The sequence below is a fragment of the Ambystoma mexicanum genome, chromosome 12 (genome assembly GCF_040938575.1).
Source record: "Ambystoma mexicanum isolate Mex_15411 chromosome 12, UKY_AmexF1_1, whole genome shotgun sequence".
NCBI classification, from domain to species: domain Eukaryota; kingdom Metazoa; phylum Chordata; class Amphibia; order Caudata; family Ambystomatidae; genus Ambystoma; species Ambystoma mexicanum.
Window position 1 is genome coordinate 856,008,078 of NC_090936.1, and position 18,799 is coordinate 856,026,876.

The 18,799-nt window shown below is 46.1% G+C and overlaps 1 protein-coding gene across 1 annotated transcript in view; it reads left to right on the top strand.

Annotated features, from left to right (window-relative positions):
* Nucleotides 1–4,903: 4,903 nt before the first annotated feature.
* The window catches only part of TMTC3 (transmembrane O-mannosyltransferase targeting cadherins 3), a 1,032,559-nt gene continuing 1,018,663 nt past the window's right edge, over nt 4,904–18,799 (top strand). The window contains exon 1 of the mRNA XM_069629335.1: nt 4,904–5,048. The gene's annotated coding sequence lies outside the window, so the exon portion shown is untranslated. The remainder of the gene's footprint in view (nt 5,049–18,799) is intronic.

Here is an 18,799-nt window from a genome sequence, read left to right on the forward strand (position 1 = left end):
ACATATGCCGAGGTGAAGAAGGCGCTGGAGAACTATTTCATACCGCTCTCGAATGTCGACTACAAGAGGTTCCTCTTCTGCGGGGAAAAGCAGAGAGAGGAGGAGTCGCTCGACCAGTTCTGTGCCCGACTTCGAATGATGGCCACCTCTTGTCGGTGGGACAATGATGAGTGCATGATAAGTAATCAGGTTTTACAGGGTTGCAGTTCCAGCAAACTGCGGAGACAAGTGTTCAGAGAACCAGGCTGGTCCCTGCAGCAGATATTGGACAGTGTCAGAACATTTGAGCTGGCCGAGTCCAGAGGTGCGAAAATGGACGCAGCGGTGCGTCCAGGAGCATCGGAGGAAGCATTCGCCATGGGGAAACGGTCGATGTCAAGAGACAAGTGGGGGCAGAGAAAGCAGGAAAGTCGCTCGACTGCGGGGTCCGACAGCATTTGCCAGCAGTGCGGCTATGATCTGCCCCACTCAGAGGAATGTCCTGCCAAGGACAGGTCATGTGGCAGATGCTATGGACCTGGCCATTATGCCCGAATGTGTCGCGCCCCCACCCCGGTGTCAGTGCAGAGAGGCCCAGCCAGAGCACGTGGTGGTGGCTCAAGAAAAGTGCGAAGCATAGCGGCGTTGGAGCAGGAGATACAGAGGCTTCACATGACAGAAGAGGAGGAGGAGGAAGAGGAAGAAGTATTCTTCATCTCAAACATCGCTTCAGGTGCCAAGAACAAGAGACAGCCTAAATGCGTAGTCGACATCCATGGGGTGCCGACGCAAGTGCTCATCGATACAGGTGCATCGGTCTGTGTGCTGGCCGCAGACCACTATAGGCGGATTCCGGGACCTCCGGCGCTCAGCACATCAACTGCCAAGATCTTTACGTTTGGTGGGGATACCCCCCTTCCCATTGATGGCATGTTTATAGCGCCCATGTCCAAGGACGGTAAGACCATAAAGGCACGCTTCTTCGTTACGGACGTGAGCCGCCCCTCGTTGCTCAGCTGTGCAGCGTCCGAGGCCCTGAATTTGGTCCATTTCACAATGGCAGTTTATCAAATGGACATCGAGGTGCTGTTAAATAAATTTACAGGCATTTTTGAAGGGGTTGGAAAGTTGAAAGCACCACCGGTGCGGATGCACATTGACAATACGATCAGGCCAACCGCCCTAAAGCAGAGGCGGATTCCGTTCCACCTGAGGGAAAAGGTGGAAGAGGAGCTTCGCTCGCTGGTCAACAATGACATTATTGAGAGGGTGGTAGGGCCGACACCCTGGGTATCCCCCATAGTAGTGGCGCCAAAGCCGAAACAGCCAGGGGCTGTGAGAATTTGTGTGGACATGCGTCTCCCCAATGCCGCCATCAGGAGGGAGAGGCACCTCACGCCAACGCTGGACAATATTATAGGCGAATTACAGGGAGCGAAAGTATTTTCAAAATTAGACCTACGAGCGGGCTATCACCAGCTTGAGCTCCACCAAGACTCTAGGTTCATCACCGTCTTCACGACGCACGAGGGGCTTTATCAATTTAAACGCCTGAGTTTTGGCATCTCCTCAGCGGCGGAGGTTTTTCAGAACACTATAAGAGGGGCACTCGCAGGCCTAAAAGGGGTGTTGAACATAAGTGACGATATCTTGGTGTTTGCGGACACAGAAGCCGAGCACATGAGAAGGCTCGAGAGCATACTCAAGAGATTGCACGACCTAGGCCTCACCTTGCACCGCCAGAAATGTGAGTTCCTCAAAGATTTTTTGGGTTCATATTTCACGCAGCGGGAGTGTCACCGGACCTGGAAAAGATCAGGGACATTCGAGAGGCAGCGGCACCGACATCCCCCACGGAGGTAAGAAGCTTCCTGGGGATGGTGAACTATTGCGGACGCTTTATCAAGGGCCTCGCCTCCTTATCAGAACCCCTCAGAGCATTGACCAGAAGCGATGCAGCGTGGAGGTGGGAAGGTAAGGAGCAGGAGGCGTTTCAGGCACTCAAGAATGCCCTGTCGGATGGGGACACTATGGCCTACTTTAACCCCGCCGTAGAGTCAGAGGTTGTCGTCGATGCCAGTCCGGTGGGAGTGGGGGCAGTGCTTTTGCAGCCGGATGGAAGAGGAGACATGAGACCTGTTGCGTACGCAAGCAAGGCCCTCTCTGACACTGAGATGCGATACTCACAAATTGAGAGGGAGGCGCTCGCCATTTTGTGGGGCTGCCACCATTTTCGCCTATATATTTTGGGAAAGCCGGTGACAGTGGTAACAGACCACAAGCCCCTACTACCAATACTGGCGGGTCTATCTTCGAAGCCACCACCAAGAATAGAGGGGTGGATGCTGGCCCTGATGGAGTATGGGGTGCGACTAATATATAGGCCAGGCACCAACAATCCGGCGGACTACCTGTCACGTCACCCCAACGCTGGAGGTACCAACAAAGGCGGAGAGGTGTCAGACTGCCAGGGACTACTCTGTCATGTGGTGAATGGAGCGCTCCCCGTAGCATTGTCGAGAGCAGCCATTGCCTCTGAGTCATCCAAGGATGAAGTTTTCGACATCACTAAAGAAGCCGTTAGAAGTGGAGAATGGAGGGAAATGCTGCGCAACAACTCCCGGCGCCAGCAGGAGGCCCAGAGGGATCTTCAGGCACTCTGGCGGGTGAAGGAGGAGCTCTCAATCTCCGACGATGGTCTGCTACTGAGAGGGAGGCAAATTGTAATCCCGCAGACACTAAGGAAGCGGGTGCTCGAACTGGCACACATCGGACATCAAGGGGTGGTCAAAACGAAAGCGAGATTACGACCAAAGGTGTGGTTTCCGGATCTAGAAGAAAAGGTCGAGAGCTTCGTGAAGAGGTGTTTGGCTTGCTAGGCGGCGACCCCGGGTGAGAGGGCTCCCCCGATAAGCTCGATGGAGCGGAGTGAGAAACCGTGGGGGACAATCCATGTAGACTTTGGTTCGACGGGTCGGGGCATGTATTTCCTGGTAGCCGTTGACCAATGGTCGAGATACCCGGAGGTGGAGGAGGTAGAATCAACGGCAACAGAATTCACCACGAGGGCATTCGACAGAATGTTTGCGGCACGCGGCTTTCCGGAGATGCTCTGCTCCGACAACGGACCGCCGTTTACCGGCAACCAATTTGCGCAATACCTCCGCGATAGGGGGATACAGCACCGCAGAGTCTCGCCACTGTGGCCTCGCGCCAACGGAGAAGCGGAACGAATGATGCGCACGCTGAATAAAGTGCTGAGGTTCTCGGCCAACGGAGGTGACGACCTGCAGAAGAAGCTATTGGAGTTCTTGAGGGAATATCGGACCACACCCCATCAGTCCATGGGTGTTGCCCCGGCGGAGGCCCTGTTTGGGCGCTGCCCCAGAGGAATGATACCTGAAATGGAGGGGAGGAGTCCGGGCATCATAGACAATGAAAAGGTACGACAAGAGCGGGCCATACACAACCAGAAGGAAAGTGACAGACGAGGTCTGCAGGGCAAGGAGATCCGTGTCGGAGATTCAGTGCTCGTCAAGAACCGTCACCCTGAAGGAAAGCTAGCTCTACCGTTTGAACCGCACCCTTGGAAGGTCACCCATGTAAAGGGGACCATGGTGATGGCCGCCTGTGAGCGCGGTACGGTCACGCGCAATGTGTCTGTCTTCAAGAAGGTGGACACCTCAACAGGAATGTCCAGTGCCCAAGCCGTGCCCGCCCAGGAAGAAGGCCCTGAAGAGCTGGGCGAGGAACCCTTGAACATCGGAGCCCCAGTGGCGGAAGCGAGCACGGAGACCCCGACAGTCACGTCTAGGTATCCCTCAAGAGTGTCCAGGAGACCGCCTTCCCGTCTCAAGGACTATGTGTTGGACTCAGGGGACTGAGATCAGGATATCCATGGCCGTCAGTAAGTGATGGGAATAGACCTGCTGCCAGGTCGCTATAGTTAATGTTTTACTAAGTTAACTTCATGTTGTTGTTTGTTGTTAAAGATAAAAAGGGATGTGACGTCCCGAGTATGCACTGGCCATGCACAAGCCTCGTTTGGGCCCACGCATGCGCAAGGGAATAAAGGAAGTCCGTGCGGCAGTTGCCGCCGGGTGATGCAACCGGCAACATCGTGTCTGACTCCTCTGTGCATGTGTGCATGTGTGCCTGGCCACCCACACTCTGCCGTGCCACACAACAGATATCTAACCAGGTCTTGCAACAAAAAAAATAAAATATATAACAGACTTTAGTGGATACTGCAGCAGTAGTGGGGATATTACCGGGATAACATTCCTTAGTGTGACTATGTTCTTAAAAACATTTGGTAAACTAAAACAATCCTTTAAATGTCAGTGTGTCTGACACCATGACTAAACTTTTAAAGCAAGCTTTCTTTTTCCATATGTTTAGGCATTTTCCATTGATGAGCCACCTAGTGGGCATATAACGAGCCCATCGGTGCCTAACGCCTAAGCAGATGCAAAATACAGGGAGCACGTGGCAGCAAGACAAAGGAGAAATCGCATGTCGTAAGGGGCTGCTAACAGCTCAGTGCAGGACGCTCTGTGCAACGTGTAATGGGCTTAACTGCAGTGTAAACAAGCCCGATAACACGCGCACAGGGGGTCCAACAACACAAAAACCGCGACAAGCAACCTCCAAATATTATAAGCGACTTTGGCCAAAAACAAGCCCAAAGTCGCTTATAATAAGCGGCCCTGGCAACACTGCCAGAACCGCTTCATTGCTCCAGAAAATCACACAGATGACATCGAAGTGACGTGAAGAGTGGGCGGGCCGTTGTTATGGTCCGTTTCTCAGATGGGAACTAGTCGCTACCCTGATGGCAACGGCCGTGAGTCACGTTGCCCTTTTAGGAGATATACGTTCCATGTAACGTAACGTGCCTGTCACGTGATTTTTACACATTGGTAGGTCTATTCCTCTAATAGGAACTAATCTCAACTACTGTGGTGGTCGAGGTGTTTTGAAATCGTGGAGGCTGTCTTGTTGACCCCTCTGCTTTTTGGTCTACAGTGACCTCTGGGTACAGAGGGGGTACAGCTACAGGTGATCAGGTGGGCACCATATGCTCTCTCTCTCTCATGCATACAAACGTGCACATCTTCCTACAGCGTTTCTTTGGTTTTGGAAAGCTGTTGGAAATTATGCACTCTCATTTATTTTCCAGTTGTTCTGACATTTTGCTGAATTAAATGTTTGATGAAGTCTAACAATTGTTTGTTTGGTGCCAGGCATTCTTATTTGTCTTTTTGTAAAATAGTCAATTTAGGTAAAACTTGGTTTTTCCCCTTAGCACATCCGCAAAACCGAACAAAACAAACCACACACAGCCCCTCACAACTACACATGACAACTATAGTACCGACCGAAAATTAACACTTACGCTAACAGCTTTTTTTGAAATGTACCTGTATTCATTTTGTTTATGTGCATTATTAAAATAACTATGCAATGCTGAAAATGACATTTCCCTAAATGATATACCATACATTTTTATGTCCGAGGAAAGTTGAAAAGCTGAACTGTTAATGAAGAAAATGGGTCTGTGGACTGAAGCTGTTCAGGACAGGACCAGGCTTTATCTGTGCTGAATCTACAGACTTGACTGCTGCCTTTCATAGCATGAATGCACCACGATGCCTAAGGGCTGCTGTGCACTTTTATAAATACTAATAAATAAAATTAATAGATATTATCTGTGGTGCAAGCGGAGAAAGTGGGGACGTCAAACCTACTCGGCAATATAATAGCGCTTCATTCTGAAACTAACATACAATGCCTTGATGTATATATAGTTCTTATCACCGAAACCTACGGTCTTATAGAAAACACTGGTTACTTGAATGAGCCATCTCTTATAGTGCCCCATTTAAATCCTGTCTTTAACTAGGAGACAGTTAAGTGTATGCTGCTCATGTGATGCCCTGTCGGCCGGGGTACTGCAGAGGTGTGGGTAGAGGGGTTTATCTTCCGGTCTCACAGGGGGTTGGAAGATTACATCACACGCTCGTGAGAGACATGGAAAAAGACTTTCGTGTATGGAAGCTGCTCAGCCCCTCCACAAAACACACTGTATGAATTGGTATACTACTCACCTTGCTGAGTGTGGGTCCCTGGGTTACCTGACTGGTAATGCTAAGCCCCGACTCTGAATGTGGGAGGCAGACTGCTTTGCATAAAATCAAAGTGCGTTTTGGGAACCTTAAATTGACCACAGATTTGCCAGATATTACTTTGATAGTGTGCAACTTTTATGTGCATGTAATGCACACTGTGATTGGTGCTCGTTTATGTGTGCCAATACTCACCCTAACGGTGACATGTCTGCAAACCAAAAGCCACATATACTCCTTTGGACAGCTCTCAGCATGTATGCATATGCTGTTGTGCGCCTGCAGAGGATGAGTGTTCAGTTCTTTGCATGCACACAGGAGCTTTATGCGCTTGTTACAATCAAGTAAATATTGTAGAACATGCATTTCGAGTCCTAACCAGTAAGTGATATTTGGAGTGTCATTGGTAGTCCCAACCTAGCCATCTGCCTTTTGGTCGGCCAGTGCGCCTACATATCCCCTATGTGCAAAGTTGAATTTAGAAGTGTGCCTAATAGCCTCTCACAAAGTTGAAGTTAGAAATGTGCCTAATAGCGTGCCCTGGTTGAATTTAGAAGGGCGCCCAATAGTCCACCCTGGCTGAATTTGGAACAGTGCCTAATTTCCGTTCTGTGTAAAGTTGAAATTAAAAGTGTACCTAATAGCCTCTCTGTGCAAAGCTAAATTTAGAAGTAGACCTAATAGCGCACCTTGCCCGAATTTAGAAGTGTGCCTAATAACGTGCCCTAGTAGAATTCAGAAGTATCCTTAATTACCCTCTCTGTGAATTGAACTTGGAAGTGTGCCTAATATCCTCTCTGTGTACATAATATCCTCTGTGCAATAGTGTGCCCATTAGCGTTGAGTTATTAGTTGAATGTAGAAGCATCCCTAATATCCTATATGTACAAAACTCAAATTTAGAAGTGTGGCTAATAGCGTGCCTGATTTGAATTTAGAAGTACAATTAGAAAGTCCTCCTAAGCTGCACTTAAAACTCCACATAAAAGCATACCTGTGGCGTTGCTACACTCAATTTTTCCCTAATAGCTTACCTGTATTCCAGCTCGCTAGAAGAAAGTCTACCCAACATCGTAACTGTGCTGTGGTTGCAACTAAATAGGCCGCCTAACAGCATATCCTAAGGTCTAGCTAGACTTCAAAACGGCCTAATATCTGCAACCTAGTTACAATTAATACACTAAAACCTAGAATAAGTGAATAATAACACCATGCTTAGTGCAACCCTGAAACCAAGACTAATCTCACCCAGTGATATAGCCGAATTTATAAAGTGCAAGTTGCACCTGAAACTACACCTAATAGCTCGTACTAACCATGAGTGCACCCATTCCACCAGGGTTGGCCGGAAAATACCACTGTGGACCGCCTCCACTATCCGGTCAACCTTGCCACCCGTCCCCCCCTTCCCAAATCATCCCACCCTCCTTCACATCCCCTACCCTTCCCCTTTCCAAACACTAAGCCAGAGGGGCACGATGGCGAGCCAACCACTGTAGGACCACTGCTCCCCCGAACCCCACCACCGACCAGCCTACATTGATCATGCCTGCTCCCTTATCATACGGGGTACACCCCACCCTGCAATCTGGCACCACCCGCTTTTCCCACTAACACCCCCCAACACTCAACTAATTCTAAAACTCTTGAACTCAAAACCCAACTGCCGACCTGACCTCACCTCCTGCCTCCTTGACATAGAGCTCTGGATGACTCAAAGCCACCTCTTGTTAAACCCCTCAAAAACTGAAATCATGGTATGTGGCAACTCCGAACTTCTTCCACACCCACTACCCTGGCCATCCGCCATGGGCAACTCACCGACTCCCTCTAACTTAGTAGAAAACCTTGGATGCACCCTTGTCTCTGACCTAACACTCTCGCGCCAACTCAACAACATCTCAAAGTCCTGCCACTACCACCTTAAAACTCTTAGGTGCATCTTTCCATACCTCTCCTTTCCCAACAGACTCTCTGTGGTCCAATCAATTGTTATATCAAGACTGGACTACACAAACCCCCTCTACCTCAGAGTCCATGCTTACCAACTGAATAAACTTCAAAGGGCACAAAACGCTGCAGCCAAACTGCTACTTGCACTCGGCCCGAGAGACCACATCTCCCCAGCCCTTACGACTCTGCAATGGCTTCCAGTGGCCCGAAGGGTGACTTCAAAACCTTATGCATTGCATAAAACCAGACCTCAATATCTTCAAGACAAGCTAAAACCCTATCACCCTCCACGTACTCTAAGATCAAGCTCAGCAGGCCTCCTAGTCATACCTAAAACAAACTCAGTCAGGTTAGGCAGATCATCATTCTCAGCCTTGGCCCCCACGCTGTTGAACGCACTCCCACCCCACATCCGCCTAACTGAAGATCTAATGTTTTTCCTCAAACTACTGAAAACTTGGCTCTTCCCCTAAAACCAACTTGTACGCAAACTAACCCAAACAGAATAATAGCATCTCAATGACACCAATCCAACAAACTACTAGATCTTGAATAACAATAAGACAAATAACAATACAACATCAAGATCCATGTGAGAAATCGACAACTAATAACTGCTAATGTAAACTAAAAGGACAAACGGAATAGAACGAGTAAAGTAGATCAAAGCAGTGAAGTGGATAAAAAGAATGAATCGTACGAAAAGAGTAAGGAGGTTTAAATTAATGAAATGGATGTAATGAGTGCAATGGACAAAATGAACAAAGGGGCGAAATGAATAAAGAGGATGGAAAGATGAATACAAGAGACTGATGAGTACACAGACAGATGACTCCGACTGTATGAGTGCATGGCATAAATGGAAAGTATAGAATAGACGATTCAAGTACATGAGACGGGTGTAGTGCATGAAATAGATAGAGAGCACGGAGCAGATCCAATATGTATGACAAGTGACATGGCCTGAATCGATAATGCATGATGAATGAACAAAGTGAATTGAGTGGATGAAATCGTTAGAATGGATGAAGTGCGTTGAGCGGACGAGTGTTTTCGAGCGGATGAGTGCGGAGGAGTGTGTAGAACGCAGGAGCGGATGAGTGTATAGAGCGGATGAGTGCGTATGAGCGAACAACTTTGTAGAGCTGACGAGTGCGGGGAGAGAATGAGTGTGGAGAGAGAATGAGTGCGGGGAGAGAACGAGTGCACAAGAACGGAGGAGTGTAGAGTGGATGAATGCGTAGAACAGACTAGTGGGTAGAGCGGACGAGTGTATGGAGCAGACGAGTGCGTAAGAGCGAATGAGTGTGTAAGAATAGGGGTGCCTAGAGCGGGTGAGTGCCTAGAGCCGAAGGAACAGGTGATGTATGTGGATGGAATGGGTGACGTGTGTGTGGATGGAACGGGTGACGTGTGTGTGTATGGATGGAACAGGTGAATGGAGTGCATAAAACAACTTGGAATACACGGAACGGATTGGAGTACATGGAACGGATTTGAATGCAGGGAGCAGATTGGAGCGCATAGAATTGCGCGACTTAAATGGAATGGTCTGGAGTGCATGGAACGTTTGAAAGAGCATGTAACCCATCATATCACATCACCACACTTACTCTCTTCTTTACGCCACCATTCAACTAGAACACAGAGATACTATGACACCATTCGGTATAGCTGTTCTCATACCAACATCTGCCTCATACTCCCCATCACTCTAACTAAACACTGCTGGTTACACCTCCCCCCCAGCCAGGCCTTCTCCTCAGGCCTAACGCAGCCACAATTGGTCTTGATAAATCCTGCCAGAACGAACACATGCTCTTGATCTCTCCACCACCACACCTACCGCTAAGAAGCAGCTATTACACGAATGCTACACCAGCTGCACACATATCCGGTGCTCACACGCACCTTTGACTCTCTCTACTCTCTGTACTGACTTGAACTCCGGTTCCCAAGGGCATTCAACCTACCAGCGCCTTCAGACCATACCAATGGTACATAAGACGCTATATAAATGCAAAGTAACATAACATAACCACTATGTAAATAACCACTTTTTAGAATGCCTGTAGCAAAATGCCTTTTTTGTATGGACAGAGTGGTAGCATGGAGTGGATTGGCTCTTAAGGACCCGCCATTTCTTCTGCTGTAAACACCCCACCTAATGGACACATGCTGTTTGACTGTGTTTCTGCCCATGTATATGGAGTACATGGAGGCAAAGGGGTGACGCTGAATACCCACTTGGGGGTGATAACGCATCTCCAAAATAATGTTAAAGGATATGTATACCACACACTATCACAATCTGAGTGGTCCTCCGACGGCTCTGAAAGGTAAGAGGGTAGGGTGGGTTATTAGCGCAATAGCAGAACAAAAGGTAGAGCAAGACGTTTTTGATGTACTGTTGGCAGCTTCAGTTCGGTTAGCACCTTTCACCAGTCCTTGTTTGGGTGTAAACGGTTTGAACTTGAGCATAATAATTCTGCTGACATCCCCCCCATACATAAGGCATGCTTTGCATCTAGATGCTTTCACTTCCTATATCAATAATGGAGCGCCTAGCTCTGTACAACCAGTTTCTATCGGATCTCATTCTGTTCTTAAATCAATTGCTGGCTCGTCACTTCAATTTGTTTTACTCCATACCCGCTCCATCTGTTCTCGTGCAGCTGAGATCGAGTATTTTCTTAAAGCTACAACCCCGGACGTCATGGCTATCATTGAGTCTTGGCTCAGTGAAGATACCCCTGAAGCCCTACTTGCCATCCCTGTTAACTATCAAATCTTTAGGGTAGATGGAAAAGATAGTCGTGGGGCGGAGTAGCCTCATGAGGCTCCTGATGACTGTGAAAGTATTATAATGAAACTAAAGATATCCGATGATACTTCAATCTCTATTGTTATTATCTATAGAGCTATGCCATTGTTTGAAGAACAGTTGGTTCACTAACCTGAATAAAATCACTAAAGTCCAATTCCCCGATCGTAGTGCTGGGTGACTTTTTAATTATTGGGCTGCTGCCCCTTCTGACCCTGTTAATACTTCTTTATTGGGTGCCCTTGGGGCCATAGGGTTTACGCAGTGGGTGTCTGGTCACACACATATTACCGGGCACACACTTGATTGGGTTCCTTCCCATCATTAAATGGTTTCTAACCTTGTTATTTCCCCCTGTATCTGGTCTGATCACAATTTCCTCACCTTTTTGTGTCGATATCCCTGGACCCCTGGCTAGACTTGGCACAAAACCCAGACCCGTTATACTGACTAGGAATTGGAAAAATATTTCTTCTGATAAGTTATCTTTCAATATCAGTGCATGGCTGAGGGCCATTGATAGGTTTTTGAATGCTGATGATATTGCCCGTCATCTTACTGTTACATTAGAAGAAGTTATTAATCTCTTAGCCCCTGTAAAAAGTGAAACACAAGAAAAATGCTGGTTTAATGACAGCATCCTTCATTTTAAACACCGGAAACGGGGTGCAGAATGCTGGTGGCGCAGCAGTCCCACTTCTTCTACTTTGCGCGCTTATAAACACCAGGTTAAACAATTAAAGGAAACTAATATAAAGGCTAATTCTGCGGCCTATAATGCCAGAATCCCACAAGCTAAATCTAGTTCAAAAGAATTTGAGAGTAAACTTTGTACCTTTTCTGGTCCAGTCAAGGACAGTGACTGGTGTCAAACTGTTCACAATGCCTTCGTTGATAAGGTGTCCTCCCATAAGAGTGTAATCCAGAGTTCTAGGAATGTATCTAACCAGACCAATGATTCTACTTTGGCTGTTCCCGATTATGAGTTATCCACCTCTTTCAGTGCTCCTTCCTTTTCATTTACCTTTTGAACTAAGGCTACTATCCATGAGATTGTTTCTAATATGAAACCTACTTCATGTCGAGGGGATGCTTTTAAGGAGGCTTGGATCACTACTCTTCTAAAAAAGGATAATCTTGTTCCTTAAGTCACAGGAAACTATCGTCTGATTAAAAAATGTCCCTTTTCTCCTTAAAATCCTCGATAAAGTTGCGTATTAGCAATTTATTGAGCAAAATGGTATCTTGGGCATCTATCAGTCTGGCTTTAGAGCCCACCATGGCACAGAGACAGCCATGTTGGATCTTAATGCTAATCGCCTTAAAATCGTTGATCAAGGGCAACCAGCACTTCTATTGTTATTGCACCTTTCCTCTGCATTCGATCTTGTGGACCATAATGTATTGGTGGATAGACTACAATCCTATTGTTGGCTGTTCCAGCTTGGCTTCTCTTTGTATTGCCTCGTTTCTTGGTCCTCGGAATTCCAGGCTTTTCTCAGGGGAGGCTTGCTCCTGACCCAGTCCCATCACATGTGGCATCCCTCAGGGGTCTTGCATCTCGCTTTCCTTGTTTAATGTCTACATCATCCCACTTCTGAGATTGCTAGACGGCCTGGGTGTCCAGTATACAAATTATGCTGATGACTCTCAGGTCGTCATGAAATTGACAGGTCGATGTGGACAAGATCATGCTGACCTTATATTGCAATTCATGACTGGATGGCTGCTAGCTCATTAGCTCCTAACACCAAAAAGACTGAACTCCTGATTGTGGCTTCCAGTCATTAACTTAAATCCTTACCACAGGAATACGTTGGCTTTTCAATTCTCGACTCCGTTATTCTGGTAGCCAATAAAGTGAAAACCCTCGGCGTCACTTTGGACACTGAGTTAACTAAGAATCAGCATGTTGCCCAGACTCGGAGCTCCTGTGGGTTTGTTAATAAACCAAACTCCTGCTCGGATTATTGCAATAGTCTCCCGAGTGGTTGCTTAGACTAATCTATCCCTTCAGAAAACCCAAAATGGTGCTGTCCGACCCATCACGGGTCTCTCTAAATAATTGCATATTACTGCCTCCTGACGGGAACTTCACTGGCTCCCAGTGAACCGTCGAGTTACTCATAAACCTTTCACTCTGACTCATAATGTGTCCTGCTCACTGCACCTAGATATCTCTCCGATCGTCTCACACGCTATGTTCCATCCTGTTTCCGTAGATCTCAGAACCAACGCAAACTTGTGCAGCCTCGCTTTAGGTTGACAAAGGCAGGCGGCCGTAGTTTTGATGTTTTGGGTCTGTCTGCTTGGAATGTCTGTGTGAATTCTCTGAGCTGTCACAACGACCACTGTGTTTAAAAAAAAAGGTTGAAGATTTTTCTCTTCAATCTTCCGCCTGATTTTGTCTTTTCTATTCTTGTTTATTTGTTACGTTGTGTGTGTGTGTGGGTGCGCGCCCTGAGGCCTGCGGGCGTATGGCACGGTTTATAAGAATTTCAATGAATAAATAAATACACTTGTTACTGATTTAAATTGAGAATCACAGAACTGGCAGTTTTTAAGTTACTTGGAGCCCTTCCTCTGGAACATCCTGGGTTTAGTTTTTTGTGTAGTTTATTTACAAGTGATTGGTGGATGAGTATTCTAATAAGGCATTCAACAAGCATGTAAGGCCTACCTTTGTTTGGTCCATTAACACAATATCATCTGCATATACCAACTAGTGGATATGCGCAAACCCGGTCTTTGGAGGAAAATTATTTACTGAGCTTGGAGCATCAGCTATAACCACAATGTACAGGTTAAAAAAACAGGGGGGCAAGTATGTAACCCTGCTTCAAACCGACATTGTTTCCTAGTTTTTAATATATACTCCTGCTATCAAGGAAGACTTTCATAGTAGTTTACAAAGATTCTTCTGAGCGTGTCTGTCGCAGGAGGAACAGAGCAGAAGAGCCAAGAGACAGGTCAGCGTGTTGGGTGAAGACACAAAATCAAAGAGGTGATGGCTGGAAGGTTTAGATGAATCTTAACCACTGGCATTGCTCTGGGCTACCCTCCAGACCATCGTTCTTTGCCTGCCAAGCCATTACAGAAGGGGAAAGACCATATGCAAATCAGGCTTGGTCCCACCCCAAAAGGGGCAGTCCAGCCTGAACTGCTTGGTCACATCCCTTCTGCACGAGACCACAAGCACCTCAACATGTTTCGGCCCTGTTGGGCAAGCAAGCCAGCCCGCGGAGCGCTGCCGCATTGACGAAGGCACAGAGCCAACGAGTAAGGAAGCAACACCACGACCGAGAGGACGTATCTGTGTTATACCTCTCTGCTGGAATCAAGAGGGGAAGAAGAGACACGAGAGACCCTGACTGCGCAGATCAGTGACAGGTCAGGAATGTGGTTCCATGCTGGCCAGAGAGAGATCTCCTCTCCTAGCAAGCACCGCCCCTGGAAAGCAGGTATGCAGCAGTCTACAGAGAGCAGGTGTAGGGCGGTGACGCCACAAAGCAACCTTTACAGGGCTAAGAATCAACACACCCCGTAAGAATGGGAATGAAATGAGACACAAAGCAGGGTCGAGCAGACCTGTAGCCCATGCTTCACTAAGAATTTGCATAACCCCCTCAACCCCACAAGAAGGGAAATGAACTGAGAAGCAAAGCACAATCAAGTAGACCTGTAGCCCACACTGGGCTGAGAATTCACCCCCCGCCCCTCACGAGAAGGGGAAAGTACCGAGAAGCAGCGCCGGGCTGAGCAGACCCATAGCCCACTCCGGCCTGCAAATTCACATCCGATGAGGGGTTGATAGAAGCAACAACTATAACTAAAGATCCCTATAGCCCATGAAGGTCTGAGAATAGGAATTTTGTTTTTGTGACTACCGACCAACCCAGGTCAGTAGAACCTGTTAATTCCAACAAGATTATATCACAGGCGATGGTATAAAATAGGAACTGTTCAACTGTCTGAGAAGGCCGCTGTTTTGGTCAGAAGGAATACTGAGAGACATTTATTCTTTATGTGAACTACTACAAAAGACCAATCCCTGTAAAAGACTTTGAGAGCGCTTTGGTGGGGTTAGATAACCAGCCATTACTACTTCAGATAAAGGGGTAAATCCTTGCCTGTGTCAAAGCAGTTGTTCCTTTTCTTTTCACAGTGGTAGAAGTTAGGGTAGCTTAGCTTTGCACAGCAGACGGTTTCTTTATAGAGATCCTGCTGATAACCGTTTATTTTTTTCTAGAGTAGGGAATTCATCTTGGAAGTAGGGTTTAGAGGAGGTATTCTTTCTTTTAAATAAGTCTCTTAATCAAACCTGTGCTCTCATCTGTCTCCTATATCTGACCTGCCACAAGTGGTGTTAGAAGTGGGATACAAATGACCCGGGATAGTCGGAACCACTATGCCTCTACATCTCTAATCCTATAGATAAGCTCAGCCCTATAGGTCAATGGGTTATTAGACCCTCCCTAGGTACGATACACAAAGTCCCCTCTCTAGCGGAAATGCGCCCACTTCAGACTCCACGAGTTTCTCCCCAGACTAGTGACCTCCCATGTAAATCTGAGGGGACGAGGAGTTCGACTCTGTAGGCCTGAATATATTTTTGACACCCAGTTTAAGGATACTGGGGATATTGCTCCCAGCGTCTCGGGTCTGAACATTGTATCCCCTCCCACTTGACTCTGTTACAGACAATCGTTGACAACCAGGCAAGGGCAGGCCAGCGTCATCCCGAGAGGCTAGAGAATCAAACTCTTTCGCCCAAGGAGTGTTACAACCACATCATGAAGGGGAGGACATGAGAGCTTTCTTTATAAATTTTGAGAGCTTGTCAACCAAATTCCACTAGGATGACTCACTACTAAAGGGAGAGTTACAACTACCCTGTCTAATCAATACGGATGGGACTACCCCTTTTGTGGAAGTAAAAACAGCCCTCTTAAGAAAGGAGGTTGGGCAGACGGTAGGCCTCCAGATAAGGGTCGTACTAGGCCTTTTTACACATTAAAATATTGTAAATGCAGCATCTTTTTATATATGTGTGCTTTTCGTTTACGCGCTAGTTGAGAGCATAGGGCAGTGCAAAGGTCAGCTCACTTGACAAAAACAGAGCATCTTGATGTTTATCTAACTGGAGGAAATTGCATGCCATAGAGAAGCAGTTCGAAAACAAGATATTTGCTCTCTGATCTGTGTGCATTTATACTTTCAGAGAGAAACGGCATGCAGGGCAATAATGAAGCAGATCTTTCAATGCCTGCTGTGTTCTATGTCTCAAGATGCACTGAGAGGAGCATTATACATGCATATTTATTTTCCTAGCATGTTATCGTCCTATCAGTAATAAGATGGAAAAATGAGTTACCATTGGAAAGTAATTTTTGTAACAAGCAAATCTTGCCTTTTTAAGAGAATGCGTGGTCACATTGCACACATGTATTTTTCGGAGTTCCTGCGTTGTGTGCATTTACCATCAAGATAAATATATGTGCTGTGTTCATTCATATTAATATGTAAGAGAAGGTTTTATACAAATGTAATGCATTGTTTGAAGGCACCCTTCAAATTCTAAGCACTGTAAATGTTATTGCAAGTCAATTTACCGACATCTGAAGGATGCAAGAGCGAACTGTTATTAAACATTTGACCATGAGATTCTGTGCATGCAAAGGAAGCTCAGTGTACGTGCATATCTGTTCCATTAGTGAGAGGGTGCTACTTCAATTTCTGCTTTATCTGTTAATTGTGAGAGAAACCTGCTCTTCTGTCACAATGTGGACTGCTAACACATGAGCATCATTTCCATGCAGTTATCTTTTTGCATGCGTCAATGTCACACAACTTTTACTCTCTTGCAATTGCCTTTACTCTCAAAGTTTAAAAATAGGGAGTAAATTACTACCACCTCAAAATCTTACCTGGAGTACTAACGGAGTCTTTCTTTCAGAGGAAACTCTAAAACAAGTTACAGATTTTTATTTTTATTGCACTAACTGAAAATTCTATGCACAGATGAAACAAAACATTAGCTTACGAAGTCCCACAGACCTCTTCATCGAATGTTGGAGAGCAAAATGATTTGTAAAGGAAAGCCACAGCACAGATCATTCTCAAAATGAAAAAAAGGTACATTTCATTGGCTGGAGGAACAGAATGAATGGAATGTGGGCCTGGAATTGCTTTCCTATCTAAAAGGTCATGAAAACTCCTGGAATTGGGAGACACAAGGGATTGAAAACAGTACACATTCTGAGAGGTGCATTTAACAGATTATTTTCACATGTAATAACTAAGTTAGTTGCAAGCAGTCTTAAAGTGGGCCCTGCTAGATTCCTAAAATTAATGATGCTATTTTAAAAGGGGTATTGAAGTGAGATGTTTGAAAACATGTAATAGGGGAACTGAGTCAGTTTGTATTTTAATCGGTCTAAAAATGTGTTTTGTAGCCTTTAAGTATCATCGGCATGTTTTAGTGGTTCCAATGTAGCAGCTAACCCTTCCTAGATGGTATGCAATTTGGCACTACAAAACGTTTTAACCAATGCAGTCTCCAATGTTACCTCACTATGTCTGAAGCTTCACAATGGTTTCCTGGCTTGCATATAGTGTAGCAAATGAAAACAAATGTTCACATTTTTGCATGGTGCAGTGCCCGCTGTAACTCAGCTTGTCTCATGTTTGGTAATGAGTGCCAAACATTTGAGCTTAGATGCCCAAGATATCCGTTTTGGGCGTCCTGTGCCCCTCACGCATATGGGATCCTGAACAGTAGTGTCTGGCAGCTATTGGTGAGGAATGGTGCGGTGGGGAGAGTGTCTTCTGATGTGCTTGCACTGCTGGACCTGGGCTAAAAGTTGGCCATGGTGTGTCATTAATCCAATATAGATGTTAAGACCGCTGTCATTTAGTTTAAGCCGGTACTTGAGCTCCCACATCCTTCTGTTTGTGGTATTTGAGAGGTCACCTTTTAAAACCATCACCAATAGATCCTGCAATGAATGTCCATCCTGCATGAAGTGTCGACCCACTGGTGTTCCGCTTTGGCATTCAAGATGGTGTATCTATGTAGGTTCATCCTTTCATGCAGGCTTTTGCAGGTCTTGCCCACGTAATTCCCTTGAATGCATGTTTTGCATTGAATGAGTATACAACATTGGATGATCTGCACTTGTAGGTCCCTTGTATCTGTATTGTTTGGTTTTGCAGGGTTATGGCAGATCTGGTGAAGCTGTGTTGGCATATTATGCATCTCCTTATATTGCAGCATGTTCCACGTCTTGCTTGTTCTTCAATCAGCTAGTGGAAATGTACTTCTGATCAAAGACTGTGATAGGTTTCTGGGTTGCTTGTATGCAATTGGCAAAGCTTCTTTGAAGATTTCTCTCAGTTCATCATCCTTGTAGAAAACTGGTTGTAGGTCCAATCCTATTCAGTTGGGTTAGTGCCTATTTGTTTTGTCTCTTTTGTGTCTTTGTATTGTAGCAGGTGTTAGGGTGTCGGAGAAGGAAGCTGACACAAAGGTGGCATGGTTTTGGTTATAGACATTTTAAATAAGTAAAGGTCCTCACTATCTCCATCTGCTAAGAGGAGTTTGCTTGCCTCAAAACTAATTCTAAAAAGGTCGGTCATAATGTCAGAATGAATCTCCACTGTCCTGTTACAACCTACTTCTATCACTCAGAATACAACGAAAGATAAACAAGCAGAACGTTCCTTCTTCAGGAGAATTGCTCCCCTTTCCAGCTTTTCGGATAGTTTCCAAAAATAATGTTCTCTTACAACAAAAGTCCCAGGTGGATGACTCCCTTCCCCTGGCTTGCGGGTTTATCCCAGTCTTTATACAACTTCACATCCAGGAGAATGGCTCCCATCTCCTAGTTTAGATCGATACAGTTTCCAATAAAAC